The 21,216-nt window shown below is 37.4% G+C and overlaps 1 pseudogene; it reads right to left on the reverse strand.

Annotated features, from left to right (window-relative positions):
- Positions 1–13,218: 13,218 nt before the first annotated feature.
- Positions 13,219–14,635, reverse strand: LOC147496432 (AUGMIN subunit 6 pseudogene; annotated as a pseudogene).
- Between the last annotated feature and the right edge of the window lie 6,581 nt (positions 14,636–21,216).

The following is a 21,216-nucleotide window of genomic DNA, read 5'->3' on the forward strand; positions in this document are numbered from 1 at the left end:
TTTAATTTACTTAATTGGCCATATAACTTTTCAATGAAGTCATTCTTGGATGACAATTGTCCCAACTTAAAATTTAGAACATCCAAGGGAGGTTGGATAGATGGTCTAATATGACCAGATGAAATATATTGCTTTAAAGAAATATTCTTTATAGGTTCTTTATCCTTATTTTTATTAGGTTCTATCCTTGGAATATGCTTAAGGATATTTTCTACATTATTCTCAATTCTAATTAATTGAACTCCTATAGTTTGCAAACATAAATTAGTATAATTATTTTTTTTACAAATTTTATTAACATCATCTGTACGGACAGATCTGTTAAGGTCATCATGTGGTTTGATATAAGCTATAGTTTCCAGACTATCCTTTAGCTTCAAAGGTGTTGTTGGAGGATGAACAACTATCATCTCCTTGTCATCAGAAGTAGTCCAATTCTTTTGATGAAACTCTAAAACACCAATATAATTATCTACAGGTTCAAAATCTTGTTTAACCTTAGATTTTACTGATTGATTAGGTAAATCTATTTTTACCTCAGATTGATTTGGTAACTGAGTAATCTTATATGGTAAATGATTATTACCTTGTTTAACTTGTTGCTTAGGCAAACTAGGTTTTACCCTATCAATTAATACATTATTATCATATAATATACCTTTGGATCTTAAATAATCCTTAACATCCTGTTGTAGAGTAGCAGTTTTAATTCTAGAATTAAGAATTTTATTATTCTAGTATTCTAGACAAAACCATTTAGCCAGAGTAGTACCATACTCCTGGTACCATTTATAATACTCTTGATAATGTTGAACCATAGGTTTTAATTCTGTAGGAATAAAATATTTACTCAACTCTTCATATTTTAATTTATAAAATTGATTTGTTTCCGTTGATTTATATTCCATTATAAAACAAATTCCACTTCTGAAGCTGTGGGAGATTCCCTAGCATTACCATGTGGTATTTATTGATTAGAGATACGAATCTCTTCTACAGATTGATTGTACTAAGATAAGGATTCAGCTTCTGAAACTAAATGCCTAGAAGATTGTGGTAAGGAGATCGTATAAGAAAATCTCAAAGACAAACTTCTACTAACAAAAGGTTTATTAAAGTTTAATATAACTTCACCTTCAGTTGATTGAATTATTTGGTCTAAATCATTATTAATGATTGGCTGTGGTTGAACATCATTTCTGCAAGTCCATGAATCAGGAAATTGAATTTCACTCCATGGAATCATCCTAGGGGTTGCTACACTAGAGGTTAAAAGATTTGTATAAATTAACACAGTTTTACTTGGTGTAGATTTATTCCTTGCATTAGGAGTTAAAGTTTGTAACACCTTATAGTGAATTCTGTAGGTAATTCCAATCACTTCAGATCTAGGTAAAAAGTTGTAACCTTTAGCCTGAATTTGTAATGATAAAGAATCATAAAGATTTCTATCCGATAAAGACAAACTTAAATTAGGATAGACATCAAAATAGATTGGTCCATGACAAAGACTAGTCTCTACTGCTCCCATAAAAGATGGTAAATAATCCAGACATCTGGCATCTCTTAGAGTTGCTTGAATACAAGCATTCATACCCAAAAGGGTCAAATGTCTAAATGCAACCTGTATCAATCCTACATGAATAAATTTATAATTTTTCATATAAGAATGTAAATCACAAGGATTTAATAAATTCAAGTTGTTACTCATGGAATGTAAACTAATAGTTTGTTCCATAGTTTTTACAGCAAATTTATTGGTCAATTTTTCAATCTAGTTACCATATCTATATATGGTCTTGGGATCCATATTAGGAATCGTTCATTTATTCATTTTATCCTGCGTGTTGAGATCATACTCGATTAATTTTGTGTTCTTAATTGAACTCATATCATCATTTGATGACTGTGTCATGGGTGTTGAGGTGTTAGCTTAGTACAATAACATGTATGATTATAATACCCCAAAAAAATAAGATCAGGTAAAACACCTGATTAATGTGGAAGTGATCAGTCAGCAGCAAGAACACTTGATATAAACTGAACTTTTATTTATATTTGTGGAATTATATTACAGGGGGGAGAAAAGATTGCACACTTATCACTCAAAACAAAGAGAAAATTGAAAGCTAAAATGAAAGATGATCCTCAACAAGGGTGAGGTATCCCTTTTATAAAAGTTGGATCTCAAAATATAATTTGGAGTTCACATAGAAAGTGGCTACGTGTGCTAAAGCAGTCGCAGTCGGTTGGGCCACTATGACAAAGCATACTTGTCTTTTACTTCTGTCTTGAAAGGATAAGAATCCTTATAATGCTAAAATCCTATTCAACTTTTGACTTTTGAGAAAAGCAAAAGGTAGGATGTCTACTTCAGGGGTCCACCTTGACAAAGCCTTTATGCTTTTATTCCGTCTTTTAGGGATAATAATCCTTATCATGATGAGCAAAAATAATGCTTCTTTTAATTTTCTTCATGGAGAATAATTCTGCTTTATGTCCTCTTCTTGGGCCATAGGTGGTCATCATTTCTCTGAGAAATATGATTTTAGAAAACTTGCAGTGCAAACATAAACTTCCTTATTTTTTAGAGGAAGTAGGCTTGGGCTCCTGGTTAGCCTTAAAAGCTTGTTTGAATTTGGCCCATATGTCAATTTCAGTAGTATTTACTGGAGGATTAGAAGAACTCGGATATATCTGAGTTAAAGCTTCAGTAAGATTAAAATTGTCACCCAAATCCTCATCTGTCTGACTTTCTCCTGCTAAGCAAACAAATTGATTTGCTTCTTCCTGACTATTATTTGATGTCATAGAAACATCATCTTGCTGGGAGGATACTATTGCATTTTCTGAGGATGATATTTCCTTTGTGTTGGAGGATGCTTTTGCAATAGTCGGTAGCTTGAATGAAGTCAAAAAAATGACTCTTAAGCTTCTCCATACATAAGTCATTAATTTGACTTTCTGAGAAACTTGGTGTCACACCCCAAATTTCTAGACAATATTTAAAACAATTATATTCAATTATCTGGAAACCCGGGGTGAAACAAAACCCAAAACCCTGTTATCAAACACGATATATACAAAACTGAAATCAAAAGAAAACTAAAGGAACAATCCTTAAATTACATTCAATCATGCGCATGGCTTCTACTTAGACGGGTTCACAATCCTAGTTGGTGACACACATCATATTTTTTCTGAATAACAGCTTGCTCTAACTTTGGATCTTCCATATCACGAACCGGCCGCATCATGGCACTACATTTATCATAATTCTTACCGTTCCTTTCAGTGGCAAGTGTTTCACGAAACTTACGGTGATGGTCTTGAGATTAAACGAGAAGGAGCTGGCCATGTACCATGGCGCGACATCACCATTCCCTTAGCAAGCATGACCATGAACATGATGACTGCGATGTTGTTTGTACTCCTGAACATCATGGGAGATTGGCATTTTTCTACTGCCAATGAGGCTGCCTGCGTAGTATTCAGTACACTGGCTCAAGGTCATACATTATTTAACATCTTAGGTTGTGTTATTTCCAACATGAAACAAGCTCGCACTTTTCAGGATCAGTATATTCTTTTACCTGTAACCGCTTGCCGAATCATGAAGACACATTTTCCACAGTTTGCAGCTACTTTTCTACTGCCAAGTTGTAAGTGGTCCTAGAATTTAGGTTGGTTCGAATCCTTACTCCAAACTATATGAACACGAAGATCGTGAGTAAGGAAAATCTTTGAATTCGCACTTTCGCCAAAGAAGAGATTCAAATCTCTAACAAAGCAAAAGGCTATTCAAATCTTTTAGCCTTTTGCTTTGTTAGAGATTTGAATCTCTTCTTTGGCGAAAGTGCGAATTCAAAGATTTTCCTTACTCACGATCTTCGTGTTCATATAGTTTGGAGCAAGGATTTGAACCAACCTAAATTCTAGGACCACTTACAACTTGGTTTTTACTCTTTTAGGGAACTAGTGAGTAAGTTTAAATATGATTATATTAATACTAAATATTTGGTTTCTTTACTACACAAAAATTAAAAACATTAAGTTACGAAATCATGTAACTAAGACACAATAAAATTTTACTAAAACAAAAGTGAAGAGTTAATTCTCCTCATGTGAAGATTACTTTTGTTATTTGATTTTTATAAGTGCATTAAAATCTTCCTAGAACTTATAGACAAGTTCTACTAAAAGAAAACTTGATCCCTAACAAATATGACTCATCTCTAAGCTCATACATGCTAACATGTGGAACCAAGCAATGACTTATCTCTAAGCTCATCACTTGATCCTAACTAGACTCTACACCAACTATCATTTTGGGATAGGATGTAGGCCTACTTATTCTTCCTAAACACCTACTAAACCAAATAACAAGACTTTTTCCTCACATGAGTGTTATTAACTCCCCACAAAGGGAAGGTTTAGCTCATGATCCTTGGGCTAAAACTAAAACAAGTGTGGAATGTAAAAAGAGAGAAAGAGAACAAAAAGAAGAAACTATCTATTTATAAACTCACTTGCATGAAGAAGTGAGAATTTTTCAAGAGGAACACAAGGTTTCCTCTATTAAAACTATTACAAGCTTTTTTTTTCCCAAAACCAAAAACTAAAATAAAAACTAAGGCTAAGGAACTAAAATAATGCATGGTAAAGGAAAAGAAGTCAAAGGGAGTAAATGGATTGTCCCCCCCTTGTTTTGTTTTCTTCTCCATTTGAGAGAAATCTCATTTCCTCCCACGTTAAACACCAAACTACATTTACTTCATTTTTATCCACCACATTAAAACAAAGTGACACCTTGCCTTTTTTTCACTATTAACACCTAATCTAATTAATTACATGCAAGGTGTCAACTTTGCACCAATAATTTGGCATTTTTGTCTTAATATGCTCCATGATTGATGACTCATCAAATCTTGCAGGCCCGCATAGTGGGTGCACGTGCAGTCCAGTGGCGGTCCGGTCTTTTGGCAATTTTACAACTTCCCGCCTATGCGTAGAGTTCATCGCCCTGATTGTCTGAGCATCCCACTTGTCGCATTCGGAGTCCTGGTTCAAGAGGTAGGAGCTTCGGAAGTTTGATGCTTCTGTGCGGATTTGGAAGAATTTATATATACGTCGTTCCCCGTGCTTTAACGCAGGTTTAACTAATATTTTCATGTTTATTGCGAATACCTACAAAAGTACGAAAATATATTTATTTCATGATTATTAAACACATAATTAACCAAATTTATATGTCTCAATGGGGTTTCATATTATAGTTTTGGGTGCTTATCACACTACCCCCAAACAGCACTTTGCTTGTCCTCAAGCAAAGAAGAGACATTAAAACAGATAAGTGGCCAAAATGTGTAGTCCTAACTAATTCTCATTTCACATAGTGCGGTTGCATTGACCATATGCAACAAGGCCTTAAACCACTAGGAATTCCCTAGTGAACGAGTTATAGCCTCGTGAGAGTTTTCCAGAGAAGATACTCACAAACTTCATTTATACTACAATGACTCAGTGACAAAAACTCGTTCCCTAAATTAATCTCAGATATCCGTACATCTCCTTAGCAGGGAACGAGGATTGATTTCTTTGAAACTCAAGTTAATATGCATTCAATAATTAAAACATCTACATATGATAATGCATACAATGAACTTTGCATTGAAATGTACTAGCAGGGCCGTTTCTGGATCCTTTGGATAGCGTACCTAAATGGGTTCTCACAGGTATGTGTCGAAACACAATTCCACTCAAAATTTTACCACTCAGGTTTTGTTAACTCCAGTGTGTAGTGGGCACACGTTTCCTCACATCTCAATGACAGTCAGAGGAGTCGATGTCGATCAATCACATCTACTACTTATTATCACACCACCATACTCCTAATTGAGTTAGAGGTCTTTATTAGGTATTGTGGGGCTTAGGTGATGGTGTACAAGAAAATGAAAATAGATAATCAAAATTTATGAGTATGAGAGAATAGGGTCTTTAAGATATTTATACTAGAGAATTCCTTGTTTTCTTTCCTTCTTCTAACTGAGTTTTCCAACCTTGTTTTTAAGCCTCTGGATATTGATGTTTTTTTTTTTTTTTTAGATTGCTTAAGAACATGATTCTATTTTTCTTTCCTGAAGCAAGTAACTGACTTTTATTTGGGACAAGTCTTTCTCTTTATTTTTCCACATTTCATCATATTTCTCATACTCATCACTTAGGTATGTTCTTTTATTTGGTTTAATAGATGGGTAAGGAATTTTTGGTGAAAGTGAAAGGTTTGATGAAAGGTTCAGTGGAGTGACTAGCAGTAAAATTTGAAACAGGTAAGAATTTTTAGCTATGTCGATCCAAAGAAGGCCTAAATTCTCGCCTAGGGTTCGGGTGGTGATCAAGTAGATGCGTGATTTTCTCTAATCGGAAAAACTACTCCTCTGTGTCAAGGCTTTTGGTTAGATTCTCACAGGATTTATAGTTTAAGTAACTAACCGTTGGTTCCAGAAACTTACTGCTATGTACAATCAATGATACTCAGTGCATAAATGTTCATGAAAAGACGTATAAACTATTGCATACGTATTATCTTAAGTTTCTTAAAACAAATCCTAATTCGGATACTAATGTGAGATTTCTAGACAATTTTTATCATTAAAAAGGAAACCAGACTTTGTCACTAAGTACAATTATTAACAAGAAAATAAAAACTATATACATGCTACAATTTGCCTAATTTTTGCTACCGGTTAAAAGCACCCCCAAACAGAATGATGCTTAGTCCTCGAAGTATCAATAAATAAAGAGAGAAATTACCTGAGAACCGTGAGCAAAATTAGGGCTAGATTGCTGGAACAGAAAGGTTGGATAACATAATATATTATTCAGAAAGAAACAATAAAATGTTCAATAGAACACGAAACATAGCACATAGAATAATGAAAGACAATAGCACACGAAACATAATTTTAGCTAGATATATGTACAATGACAAGCTCAAATTTACCATCCAGCGGGATGTATAGGTCTGGCGTCATCAATAAGGAAATGCATTTCCTTAGCATCGCACCAAAAGATAATAGTCTGCCAAATTTCTGCCCATTCTTTGTCTCTGGATATCCTCAAATGTTTCTTCATATTTTCATCTGTCGGGTAACAACGAACATGCCTCAGGTACCGAGCGGGACGCTTCCATTGCCTAAACCTTAATAAACGAATGATTTTGTTTGCTGGGCACATAGAATCTACCTTGACCCAGTCATGAAAAGTAGCTGCAAACTGTGGGAAATGTGTCTTCATGATTCGGCAAGCGGTTACAGGTAAAAGAATATACTGATCCTGAAAAGTGCGAGCTCATTTCAGGTTGGAAATAACACAACCTAAGATGTTAAATAATGTATGACCTTGAGCCAGTGCACTAAATACTATGCATGCAGCCTCATTGGTAGTAGAAAAATGCCAATCTCCCATGATGTTCAGGAGTACAAACAACATTGCAGTCCCCATGTTCATGGTCATGCTTGCTAAGGAAATGGTGATGTCGCTCCATGGTACATGGCCATCTCCTTCTCGTTTAATCTCAAGACCATCACCGTAAGTTTCGCGAAACACTTGCCACTGAAAGGAATGGTAAGAATTATGATAGATGTAGTGCCATGATGTGGCCGGTTCGTGATATGGAAGATCCAAAGTTAGGGCAAGCTATTGTTCAGAAAAAATATGATGTGTGTCACCAACTAGAATTGTGAACCCGTCTAAGTAGAAGCCATGCGCATGATTGAATGCTGGTGTGTCCTCCATATTAGCATAAAAGTATGTGGCTAAACTCGGAGAATAAGTTTGGTCAGGTTGAAGAACTAGGGAAGACCGCCCAATGTTAGTGATGTAGTCACGGAAGAGATGGCCATAAGTATTGGAATCTATCATAGACTGAAAGGATTGCTCAAGAATGAGTTTTGGAGGTGTCATGTTTGATGAAGATGCCATGGTGGATAAAGTAAAGAAATGGGCAATGAGAAAGGCAACTGGATGGATAAATGAGTATGGAAGAAAATAAACCCTCCTGTAATGACATTGAAAATCACATGTTAAAATTAGTTAGTCACAACGTAAATGATTCTAGCAAGCATTTCTTACAAAAGAAGACACAAAGATAAGAACAAAATTAATAATACGACGAAAAACGTAATAATATATACGATTATTTATTTATTCACTTAGTATTATTATTCCATGGGATTAAAAATGTTTATCATGGCATTTTCATCAAAGAAAAGTTCAGAGTTTGAGCTTGGGTCGTTCTGTTCATCTGTCAGAGTGTCAGGAGTCCAAAAACCAACGGAGTAGTCTGTTTGGAGCACACTAATATTTTCTCTTTGAAGGGGTGTCTCTAGAGAAATTATTGGATAACCCCAATGCATCATAATCTGCGTGACTAAAGTAGGTAGAAGTGCTGACCTTTTTGTTTTCCTGGTGATCGCGTTCCAGAGGTATTGGATTAGACAAAAATCATCCCTTTGAGTTTGCAAACCCCAAAGTAGGTGAAGTTGAGACTTTGTGACTTCTGATTGGTATGATGTACCTACCATATTGTGTCCCAACCAGTGGAGCACAACTCGTTGATTCTGCTTCAAAGAGCGTTGAAGAACAACGTGATGTCTATTTCCGACTTCGCCATGGAATACGGTAGCTCGTAGTAAAGTTTTGACGTACGGAATCAAATGATGACTCTGGAAAAAGGAACTCCTGGGTATTCATTCGGATTTGAAGTATGTCGGAGATAATTTCCCTAGTCAATTCCAATCGTCGTCCATAGGCATTGAAATAGCATTTTCCATTTTCAGTTCCGCTAAATTGGTAGAACATCATAACCAATTCTTGGGAATAACCAGCTGCTGAATGATATAGAAAAGGCGTCCATCCTCAATGTACAATTTCAGTGTCAAAATAAGGAGAAAACTAGCCATCTTCAAAAAAATTCAAGTAGTCTTTCTCAGGCATTATTTTTCTTGGTTGATCCATTTGGAAGTATTACGGAGGGAAGTATAGTGAAGAATGCTTGAAAGAGAATGGCTGAAAAGAAGAGATTTATAGGTCTGTACCAATCAGGATTCCAAGTTTAGGTAAATCCAAAATTAATATATGAAAACACAAGTGACTCATGTGTTGTTGTGACACCGACCTTTATGAATAGCAACAATGGGTATCCATAGTAACTCTTTTCATGTCAGATTTCCACAAACAATTAATGAGATGTTAAAATGATAGAAAGTATGGGGGAAGGTTTTACATGGCAGTTAGACCTACCCATAATTTCAGAATTTATGATCATGCCTCGATAATAAAATATAGATAGAATAATCGAAGTTAGTGTGTGACAAGTGTTATCGCGTCTTGTGTAGTCTTGCGATCTTCTCTGAACACCATGAGTAGAGATAGAATTATATGGTAATGTCTTTGTTATGGTTTTCTTAGTTGTTGTTGTTGTTGTTTTTTTTTTAATAGGTAAAAATACAACTAATACACACAAATATTTAATACGGACTTCTCCATTTAATACGTAACCCGTACAAATGGTGGAGAATTATTTAACACGCCATAGTAATATACAAAGTGACAAAGGGAAAGAAAGATGTCGGTTACATAGATCTAGATATTCTGGAGAATGTTATGCATGAGCGACAGTAGAACAATGATAAACACGGTTATCACGAATATTGTTACAGCCCATTCGCGTTGCTCTTTTTCCCATCGCTCAAGTTGATTCATTATGTTGAAGAAAATGAAAATTTGTGAAGAGTGAGAGAAAAGGATGAGTGAAAGTGGAAGAGGAGAGTTGGCACTACTACAGAATGACACTTATACCACTGTTTTTAAGTGTGGTATAAATATATTTACCACTGTTATACAACCGTGACAATAGGTGGTGTGGTATATAATAATAGCAAAACTGTGGTATATATGTTTAACGGATACCACGGTTTTTCAAAGAACCGTGGTTTGTATGCCCATTATATACCACGATTGTCAACAGAACCGTGGCATATAAGCTATTGAAACCGTGGTTTATATTAGTGTATGTGTTATAATACCGTGGTATATAGTTATACTAAACACTACGGTTTATGCCAAACCGTGGTGTGTGTATATATATTAATAATAATGCTAGTAACAGTCTTCCACTTAAAAACCGAACCTGCATAACAAAATTTACACAGCCTGCCTACATACAACATTTCCATCTTCCCAACAAATTTCAAAATGTACAATAAACTATCAAACATTGCAAAAAAAGATAATAATAAAAAAAAAACTTCCATTAATTTTTTGAGTGCACTAAGAAAACAAACTTCAAATTCCTTTTCATAAATTAAAAAGGTAAGACTCATAAATTAAACTGGAGGGGTCCGAACATAGCTAAAACTCATCTTCATTCGCTTCCGACTGAAACACCCCATTTTCCTGGATGAACTAAATAATATCGAGTCGAACACCGTCAAGTTCATCTTGCGTGTATGTCTCCTTCAGTTCTAAATTTGTTATCTGGATGAGTCAAAGCACAACACTAACAGATTAATTGACCGCATCTTTCTCAGTCTTACACCGCAGTGGAATGCATTAAACAATCAGCTACTACCTAATTCTAAATTGTTATTGTAATCGAGGGAACTGGACGGAACCAAAAAGATTTAGGAATAAATATTTCAAAAGAACACATACTTAGAAAGCAAAAACATACAAAACTATGGCTCACCGGTCGGCACAATCACGAACATGATGTGATATTGATGGTAAATCCAGAGGTTGATATCTTGAACCGTAAGTTTAGCTTGACTTTGATTGAAAAGTAAAGATTTCTTCGAAATCTCAATGTATTTTTTTCAGTCAGCAATATTTTTTACGCCGCCATAACTTCATCCGCCATATTCATGGCGAAGTTTATCGAGATGGAGAAGTATATATTTTCACCACGTGGCATGAAATTTGTGTACGCTTATTGGAGCATTTTAAGAAAACTTAGAAGCGGGGGTTTTCCTTTTTCAGAAACACGAGCGCAAAAGACCATAAGTTTTGTCCTCGACTTACCAAACGCAGCCTTACATATCATATATAAGTTAGTAGAGATTCGCCTATGAGTTTGAGAGAACAACATGTAACATTTAACTTTGCTAGAGGCGACATTTTCCCTTGACAAAACCTCGATAATCATGGAGTCATGGAGAAATGACAGAGTAACTTAGTTGTAGAGACCCGGAGGACAAATAGAAGAATGGACACATACCTATTAGACTCGCGGCGACCGTGATGCATAGTTGTGGTTGCTGCAGTTTGTGCACATCCAATCTCCATCACGCCATTGCTTTGCTCTAACACGTAGAAAAAGATGCATCACAAAATCAAAATTTTGAAATATACATGACCGCATACGATTTAGAAATTAAACATAAAATACCTATCACACTTCTTCTATATGAGTCTACAAACAATACAATTGTGTAAAACTTTAACAAATTGGGAAGGCTGCATAATGGAAATTGTTTCATGCACTTTTACACCGAGCCTAGATAATTCAAATGATTGAACGATTATTTTTGAGCCAGTTCTGCCGCACATGTAATAATCAAGCAAGAGATTTAGCTATCAGTAATGTGGTAAGACTATTGATTATTGACAACATTTAGATCCTCTACAGCTAACTTCTTAAGACTCGCGTGTACTTATTCCTTCACATTTGATTGATTTTCTTCTCCTTAATTATGGTGTTGTTTGTGGAACTATGGTGCTGATAATTGGTAATCCAAGTTAACATAAAGCCAAAAAGTTTCATTGGCGGAGTTTAGAGCAGTGAGCTAGTGACTCCTTTACAATACTAAAAGGTGCGAAGTTCTCATATAAGCAAGTGACAAACTAACAACAATTTCAAATAACCTAAGCCCACCTTTCCGACGAAAGAGAACCATCCGAAAATATAGCATTTATCCCTAAAACATAAACCTGTACATATAGTAGCCTTCCAGATGGCTTATTTGGGCGATTGAAGTTCATGATTGCTCCCAGAAAGCCTCACTGCAGACTCACGAGTCATATCCATTCTACTAATGATGTCACCACCTTTTACTACAGCCATTGAATTTGAATAAACTTAATGCAATTAGATATAAAAGCAGTAAGATAGATGAGCATAACTTTCTCGTGGCTCCCACAAACTTAAAAAGTTAAAGTATTGATCGAAGTTAAAATCTTTATAATTACTCTTTGGATAGCACGTCCAATAAATTGGTGGCAGAAAATAAAAAGTGAAAAAGAGATTCCTAAATGTTTGTTTCTTTTATCGTGTTGATTGGTAAAAATGAGTGAAAACCAAAACAAAGAAACGAAAAACCAAGATTACCCTTTTCCAAGAAGTGTAGGCACTAGTGTGAGCTGTGGTAACTGCACTTGACCTTGTGAGTTCCAAGGTGTTATGGAGCTTCCATTGCGGTATGGGTAAGGTCCAGATGTCTGATCATTGCCGGGACGCCCAATATGCTCATAGCCATGGTATGAAGGATGTTTTTTTTTGGAGGAAGTAAGCATTCTGTCATGTTTTGGGATGTGGGAACCCGTATCCTCGCTAGTGTCTTACATGTACAGCTCCACTAACAATTGGCTACAGATTCAGTCTACAACAATTGAATATAGAACATGTAAGAGCAAACAAAAAAAACATACAAAAATCGAGGGAAAATAAATGATTTCTGATGCAATGGATTAAGGTTCCCAACTGCACAATTGGGAGAGCCGCATAACAGTTCACTCTAGCTCCCAATCTGATTGCTTGAGTCGCTCAATGAATCATGACAGTTAACTGTGCACTCTATCTCCGAATTTGATCGTTCGATTCGCTCTGCGAAATAACGACAGGATTTAATCCAATACTCTTTTCTCAAAGACTCCATCAAAGCCAGATCGGTTTGGATAATGGGGCAAGCAAGTCTTCATAAGAATCCTCCATGAAATGAGGTATCCATTAGCAAAGGAGGCGAAGACTTGGTCCAGAGCTTCATTCATACCATAAACCGATCCCTCGGCATCGGAAGGTGATATTTTGAACCCCTTTACTCGAACGAAATCCATTATCCGGGCTTGTGTACTTAGGGAGTGAATCCATGTCGACCAACATACTCCCTATTTCATCATAGTTTCCCAGCGGAGGACCATCGGCATTACTCAAGGCAGGTATCATCGAGATTGAAAGAGTCGCTTTGCTCTTAATTCCAAGCACCTTGGTGGGGCGGCACCGATAATCCAAACCGCAAAAGGTACAAAGAAATGTTCGAGCCATCATAGGAATGATTGTCTCTTGATGAATCCATGTCGCAAGACCGCAGCGAGAGAGCGGCTTCCTGACCGATCTCCTCAAGTTATGGACATAAGAGCTATCACTCCCTTGTAGATTATCAACATTATTATTTGATATAGGCAGTCAACGGACTTTCCTTCACCCACTCTCAACCGGATTGACTTGTAAAATTGCAGGTGGTCGCTTTTGAGTGTTTGAACCTTTTCCGAAAGAGTTAGGAGTTAAACCCGAATAATTGCGGGAGCTTCAACGCCAGAGAAGTCAAAACCTTCTCAAAATTTGGACCGGTTGACAATTTTGAAGTCACCTCGAGACCTCGTCAATGCCGTTTCCATCCCATCCGCCCACTACTTTGAGCCTGTATAGCGAAGTAGATCTCTCCCGGTATTTGGCCACGGGAGGAAGAGTGGAGGATATAGTGTTTACTTCGCAGAAGCTCGATATTGATTTCTCTAATCTTTGGAGCGAATCCTTCCGTTGATTAATTAGCACCTATATGCTAGCTAAATGTTGTCGATGTTCTGCAAGGACTGAAGCTAGAGACTTGGTATGGCCGCTAGTACCAGCGTCATGTGCATGTCGTAAAAGCTCTGGCCCCTCTCCATTATTAGCCTTCGCCAGCTGCAGTGACTGTTTATGAATACGTTGTAAAGCATGTGTCCAAATAAGAACTTCGGCTATCAACGTGGGATGGACTCTTCCACTTCGATCATCCACTCGAGAAAGAATATCATCACTTACTTGCAAATGAGTTGTATCTGAACTATGATGTTTTTCTCTATTTGCATTGATAAATGAACTATCTGTTGACTCTCTATCATCAGCTTGTGTTGAAGCCATATTACCAGGCTGTATAGATAATACATCTGTATAAGGAATCTAAGAGCTTTGATCCATAGCTGAAAGCAACGCTGACCCAGAGATCTGATATCTATGTTCACGATGAGCTATCAAATCTTCAATAGGACCTGAAGCTAAAACTTTATGTTGACTTTTTCGAGCTAACAAGGACTCCCACAAGCGAGTCGCCTTGGAAACCAAATGTGAATTTTGACCTGAGGAGCTGGATACACAATCATCCCATAGCTCACCATCCATCTTTGCTTTGTTTCGTAAGTCTTGAAGCTTTTCTAGCTCTTGTTGCAAGTAGGCCTCTTCTGCACAAAGACCACGAAACTCAGCTGTCATTTCATGAGCCAAGTTTGACCACATAGCTTGTCTTCTTACAGCTGTGTCTGCATTTTAAAGAAACTTTCTCCTTTCAAGTGCTATCCTGGCCTTGGTCACAGGCAGTTTATGCCGTTAAGTGAAAGATGATCAAACCTCTCAGAATTAGAGAATGATATGTCAAGTAGCTTCTAATTTGATGATTACTAATGGAGCTATCCAATATTACTCGGATTGTCTCCAATCTATATTTGCAAAAGAAAATGTCACAAAGACATTATTGCTTGGTACGTGTCTCCACATAACCCCACACTATGCACAAATGATCAACTTCCATCACAAATATTTGGCAACAGAAAATCCCAATTAGAATTCTATTCACTCCATCAAACAAATATTCTAAGTTGTAGAATTTAAGTTTAAATCTTCCCCACACAAATACCCCTTGAATCTTCTCGACTACCAAACTTGAGGAGGAAACCAATAAGATTCACTCCACTAAAATTATGCTAACTCTAATGTGCTGAAAAACAAACATGAACGAAACATAAGAGTCTTTGAATTGCCATCGGTTTCTAAATCGACAACTACTAGATAGAATACGCAATGAGCACTCCCCGATCAAGTTCTCACAAGTCGGTTGTCACCCAAAGGATCCTCTCATTGGTCATTTAACTATTCAATCAACGAACCCGGTGTTAGGGCAAATAAGAATCAGCATTTGTTGAGATTGCGATAATTCCGTGAAAAACGAATCACTTCGAGTTATCCGTGAAGATAAAATTACCGCATAAGAATATTATAAAACAAAACGAGACAGAGCTCGGATCCTCAACCCGATAGGAACCAATGCATACATCCAAAATCCAGATATGATGGAAGAAGCAACCGACACATGGAGAATAACTTTCAACCGCTAAAACACTAGAGTAGAATGTTCTCCATGTTCGGACATACATTAAAACCACACTCGATAGCACAAACTTGAAACCATAGTTTTCAATAATTAAGATCCATTAAGTATCTCCATTGCTTGAAGAAGCTTATCAATTTATCCATCTATAAAGAATTTCAGAAAGGGCCAAATAGATCTATAAATTGCATCGACGTCACACGATATGAATCTTGAGAGATTCCTCTTTTCAGATTATTTTAATGCCCATCTTCCCAGTTTTTGAAGAAGTTAATCTCTACACAATCTCATTCTTGGAGCATATATCTTAAAGATTTAATCCCGAAACATTCAATTTCAAAGATAAAAGATGAATAGGATAAAAAGAGTTCCATGCATAATCAAATCCTGGCATCCGTGTGAACGTTGGCGCTTAAACTTTCGAGTAGACTTCCAAATTTCTCCACTAAATCAGCCTCCAAACGAGCTTTCTAACACTTTAGGATCCACCGTAACTTCTCGATGTGCAATGAGGTGCACGCCCTAAAAACGTTCTTTTAGAGTAACTGCAATCTAACTCACCTTAGTAATAAGATCCCTAACCTCTCTTTTACTTCCATAGGGATCTCTCACGCCATTGACCCGAATAGATAGATGAATATGAACCAAGACCCCACCAACACACACACACACAGTTAGATGACACTAAGTAGTACTATATTATATTTTTCAGGTGCAAGAAAATGCAACAATAATTACATCATCGGTTCCCTCGCTGAGGTGTAATCCCCGATGAGTAATCCCTCTCAGAATCGAATATGCTCCTCCCATATCAGCTCTTCTCCCTTCATCCGTGAAAATTGGAATTGAGCCAAACTCATGATAAACCTTCTTGAAAGAACCAAAAGAATGTTGCATGTTCATACCTCGGCTATAAGCGGTTGACGTGTGAGTATCATATACCCCGAGAATGGCCAGTGAGAACTCCTACTACCTCTCTCATATCCTAGGTGAGTACCCCCGTCCCACTCTGTCATATTTATAATATAAATCAACAACCAAGAAGAATAAGAAGGTAAAGAAAATAAAATGGCAAGACAAAATTTCATTGTGTCCAAGTAACAAATAAACCTTGCACCGGTAGACTCGCCTCCATAAGCCCCCCGCCATTGTATGGCATGTCGTCATTACTCACTCCAGAATCAAAACGAGCCCCTCGATCATTTGATCAGATTCGAAAATGAGACTGATACTCTTCCTAAAAATCCAGAAGTAGGTGAGTAACAATAGTAGAAATATACAAAGACTTCAAAAGAACCTCATTCAGAAATCACAAATCATTCGATTATATATTAAGGTAAGGATGAATGATGTGTCACCTGAGCAGATCCAATCACCAATGCGAGGTAGCCATTTCGAATCAACAGGGGTTTTGTTGTCGACTAGAATTCGAGGTTGCTTACAACGGTTGCAAAAGGATCTGAACGCGTAGTTTTTGTTTGTGCAGCTTCCACACTCCCAATCCCCTTCTCTCCCTTCACCCATCTCTCTCTCTCTTCTTTGCAATTTGAGGTAACGCAATTTGGAGAGAGTCGTAGAACTGTAGAAGTTGTGGGGAGAGACCGAGAGAATAGCGGCAATCCAATTTGAATGAGTTTCGTAATGTGTATTTTTTTTTTTTTTTATTTGACTATTTGGCATAAAGTCATAAACCACGGTAGAAAGTGGAAAATTTATATACCACTATTTATGTTTAAGGTAGTGGAGATGTGGAGTACTCTCATGCTGAAAAAAAAACTAACCATGGTATATGGCCCAACTTATCCCACGGTTTTCATGTAACTGTGGCATATACTAGTAAACCAATGACCAAAGAAATTTCCGCCGTAGTATATAAGTATTTCCCACGGTTTTTGGAAGAAATGTGGTATAAACGTTCTTATTGACCGTGGTATATGTGTCATTCTGTAGTAGTGTGGATTTATAATTAGAAATCTGACCGTTGGGCATCTGACCGTTTGGATCAGTCCGTTGGGTTTTGACCGTTGGGCTTTAAGAGTAGGCCCAGTGCATCAAGGAACAACTAAAATATTACGAAGTACAATAATTTCATATCATAAATAATTTCTCATTCAAACCGTCTGGAGATATAAAATTATGAGAAATCAAACGATATATAATTTTTTTTTTATCACTAGAAAAATAAAAATACAATGCATAAGGGAAATAAATGACATAGTCATTTCTAAACCAAGGAAAATAAACAACTACTAGGAATCCTCAGGGTTAGCAGAGGATGAACCCGCTACTTTCTACTTAATTTAACTCCCCGGCCGAACTCGACCGGTCCGAATGTGGCCTAAAGACTCTAGCAGTTGATCTTGGAATTGCTACTGATTTGCCATCATCATTCTCTGGAAATGGCCTTGGCGATTACGCATTTCTTGCTAGAAGTCATTTTGGGAAGTAAGCATCTCTTCCTGACGAAGAAACATCCTGCGCATGCTAGTGTTCATGTGTCTCAAAGCTTCCATGGGAGTGCTGATTCGGTGCATGATATCCTCATTAAAACAGTTGGATGGTGAAGGAGGAGGAGGAGGTATGTTATCACGCTCAATATCATCTCTAGCTACTGGGTCCCAGTAGTTCAGAACACAAGTCTCAAAAATTCCAAAATTCTCGAAAGACCTTGTTGGAATGAAAGGAGTAGCAGACTGGAATCCTAAGTTAAGGATAAGCTGAGTAACAAGTACAGCAAGAGGAGTCGACACGTATGACGCGTCGTAAGAACATGGCCCGTGAAATGGACCATATAGAAAGTATTCTTCTTCTCCGGAGGATCCACAAAGCCAGTGCAAGAATGTCTTGTTCACGTCGACGCGTCTTAGAAGTTCCAATGACGTTGTAAGCCCACCGAAAGTGACGGGCTAGTTGGTTTCGTCCGAGCGAAAGGCCGGTACACGCCGCTCGAGCCATTATTGTACTCTCCCTCGAGAAGCATGTCAAACATTAAGTCCATCGTAGTCGGATACTCTGACAACAATAGGGTCAGACTATCTGAGTTTATCGGAATCTGTGATGTATTCGATACTAACTCCAACGTGAGTTCACGTTCCAACCCATCCGCCGTAATCCAAAATTCATCACCCCGGAAACCACCATTGTTGTAAAACTTTAAAACTAAATCTTCCGAGTAATTAGCCGGCACTTTGTGCAACAGATACTCCCACTCCCTATTTGCAATTTCTTCATCGAAAAAGGGATGAAACATGCCCAAATCGAATAGATTTTGAAAATTCCTCTCAACTGTGATTCGACGACGTTCTGCCATAGAGAGGTCTAGCTGTTTTTCTGAGGGTGGAAATTGGTTTGAGTGATGGAGGAGATGGTGCTGGAGTGAGGAGGTTCGAATTGGGGGTGTTTAGCCCGCGTGCGCGGGTCCAAATAAAGGTTGTGTAGTCGCGTGCACGAGTTGTTTGTGTGGGGGACCAAGATCCGTAATCTAGGGGGGAAGAAAAGTGAGTGGTTGACGCGTGGTGTGGCCTGCGGGTTGTGTTTTGTGACTGGATCCGTGATTTTGGATCAGGTCCAATTTTTTGCCCAAGCCCAAATGATTTCCAGAAATTCCCCTTATTTCCCTTATGTCTCGAAATTTCAAATGTGGAATTTCGATTCGTTTTAACTCCAAATTGAACAAATGAGATATCAAAACGATCGGCATTAAAAATGTCATCCACTGGGAAATGAAAAAAAATCACATTCAAACTTTATTTATTTATTTCGGGGGTTTGAATCTTGTAAAAATAGAACGCAAACCCCCATTTTTTTTTTTAAAGGAAGTTTATTTATTTACAAATTATATATACAAATGTACAAGGGGAGATGAACGTGTTAACAACACCGGATTTCAAGAAGAAAATCATTATCAGAATATGAGGCAACCTGTCATGTGTCACTTATGGGGCTTAACCCAATCCAGCCAATTTGTGGGCTTAACCTTTATGTTTTGGGGCCTAGGGGTTCGTGATTCGCGGTACCATCCCCACCAATGTGCAATGGTCTAATAATAATATTACCCTTAGTACATATGGTATAACCTCAAACCGCCCCGAACTGTAATCAAATAGAAAACTATTCGGGGTTGGCCTGGTGAAATCCATTGCCCGTGCGAATGAGGGACCATCCGATGTTGCATATCACGACTCTCTTTGTGCACAACACTTAGTGCAAAGGTGAAAATAAAAAGACACGAGTATAAACAAGTTGAGTCTTTTAACGTCAGATCCTCAAGATGAATGTGAGTCTCTTAACGTCAGATCCTCAAGACGAATGTGAGTCTTTTAACGTCAGATCCTCAAGACGAATCCCAACATGTGGGAGTAACGGGATGACAACGAAGTTTATCCTGCTGAGCTGGTGTCAAACAATAATATACCTTATACCGGCTCATATCGAATAGTAGATCAAGACCTAGACAGAAAGGTGTTTGATAATTCATACACCACCCCATCCTTTTCGCCCGTCACTTTCGAGCAAAAGTACTACGACCATTACCTATTCGAGATGGGTGAGATTTACACCAAATGATAAGCTGAAGTTTGCGAGGAAGAGGATAGAAAAGGGAAAAGAAAGAAGGAGTTAAAATTTTTGGTACCCATTGTTTACCAGAAGGCACATTTGCTCAATTAACAGAAGACATTTATACTCAGTTCTGAAGTAGAGTTTTTGTGGACTAAGGTTTCGGCGCTTGCAACCACACACTCTAGGGATTTTTAGAAAAGAAAATAGAAGAGGGCCCGGCTACCCTAATGGCATACTTTCCCTGTTTATATCACATGGAAAGAAGTACACCAATGAATCTATTAGTCTGTGTAGACTGGATCTTTGAGAAGAGTCTCTTTGACATCTAGAGCGCAACTCATGATAATGTTTAACGCGTTGGCCATTTACTTGAAATTCGCTGTCATCATTTACGTTTTTCAAAGATATAGCCCCATAAGGGGTGACAACAGAGACAATGAAAGGACAAGACCATCGAGTTTTTAATTTTCCTGGAAAAATGTGTAATCTTGAGTTGTACAACAAAACTTTTTGACCAACTTTGAAATCTTTTCTCAATATGTACTTGTCATGCACTCTTTTCATGTTGGCTTTATAAGATTTCGAGAGATCATAGGCATCACTCCGAATTTCCTTGAGCTCATTTAACATCAATTTTCTCTTTGCTCCTGCCGTATCAGTATTATAATTGAGGCTTTTGATGGCCCATAGAGCACGATGCTCAAGTTCAACCGGCAGGTGACAAGATTTTCCAAAAATGAGGCGATAAGGAAACATCCCTATAGGTGTCTTAAAAGCTGTTATGTATGCCCACAAGGTATCAGATAATCATAGAGACCAGTCTTTTCTAGATGGATTAACAGTTTTTTCCAAAATGGATTTGATCTCTCTATTAGAGACTTCTACTTGGCCACTGGTTTGAGGATGATAAGGAGTTGCCACTTTGTGCGTGACTCCATATTTCTTTACTAATGATTCAAAATTTTTATTACAGAAATGTTTTCCCCCATCACTAATAATAGCTTTTGGAATGCCAAATCGAGAGAAAATATTTTCTTTTAAGAAAAAAATGACAGTTTTATGATCATTAGCACGACATGCCAATGCCTCAATCCATTTTGACACGTGTCAATCAACCAAAGATGTAAAGGAAACCATGAGAATTTGGAAAGGACCCATGAAGTCGATGTCCCATACATCAAAGATTTCCACAATTAAAATGGGATTTAAGGGCATCATATTGCGTTGAGTAATGCGT

The sequence above is a fragment of the Coptis chinensis genome, chromosome 5 (genome assembly GCF_015680905.1).
Source record: "Coptis chinensis isolate HL-2020 chromosome 5, ASM1568090v1, whole genome shotgun sequence".
In the NCBI taxonomy this organism is placed as follows: Eukaryota; Viridiplantae; Streptophyta; class Magnoliopsida; order Ranunculales; family Ranunculaceae; genus Coptis; species Coptis chinensis.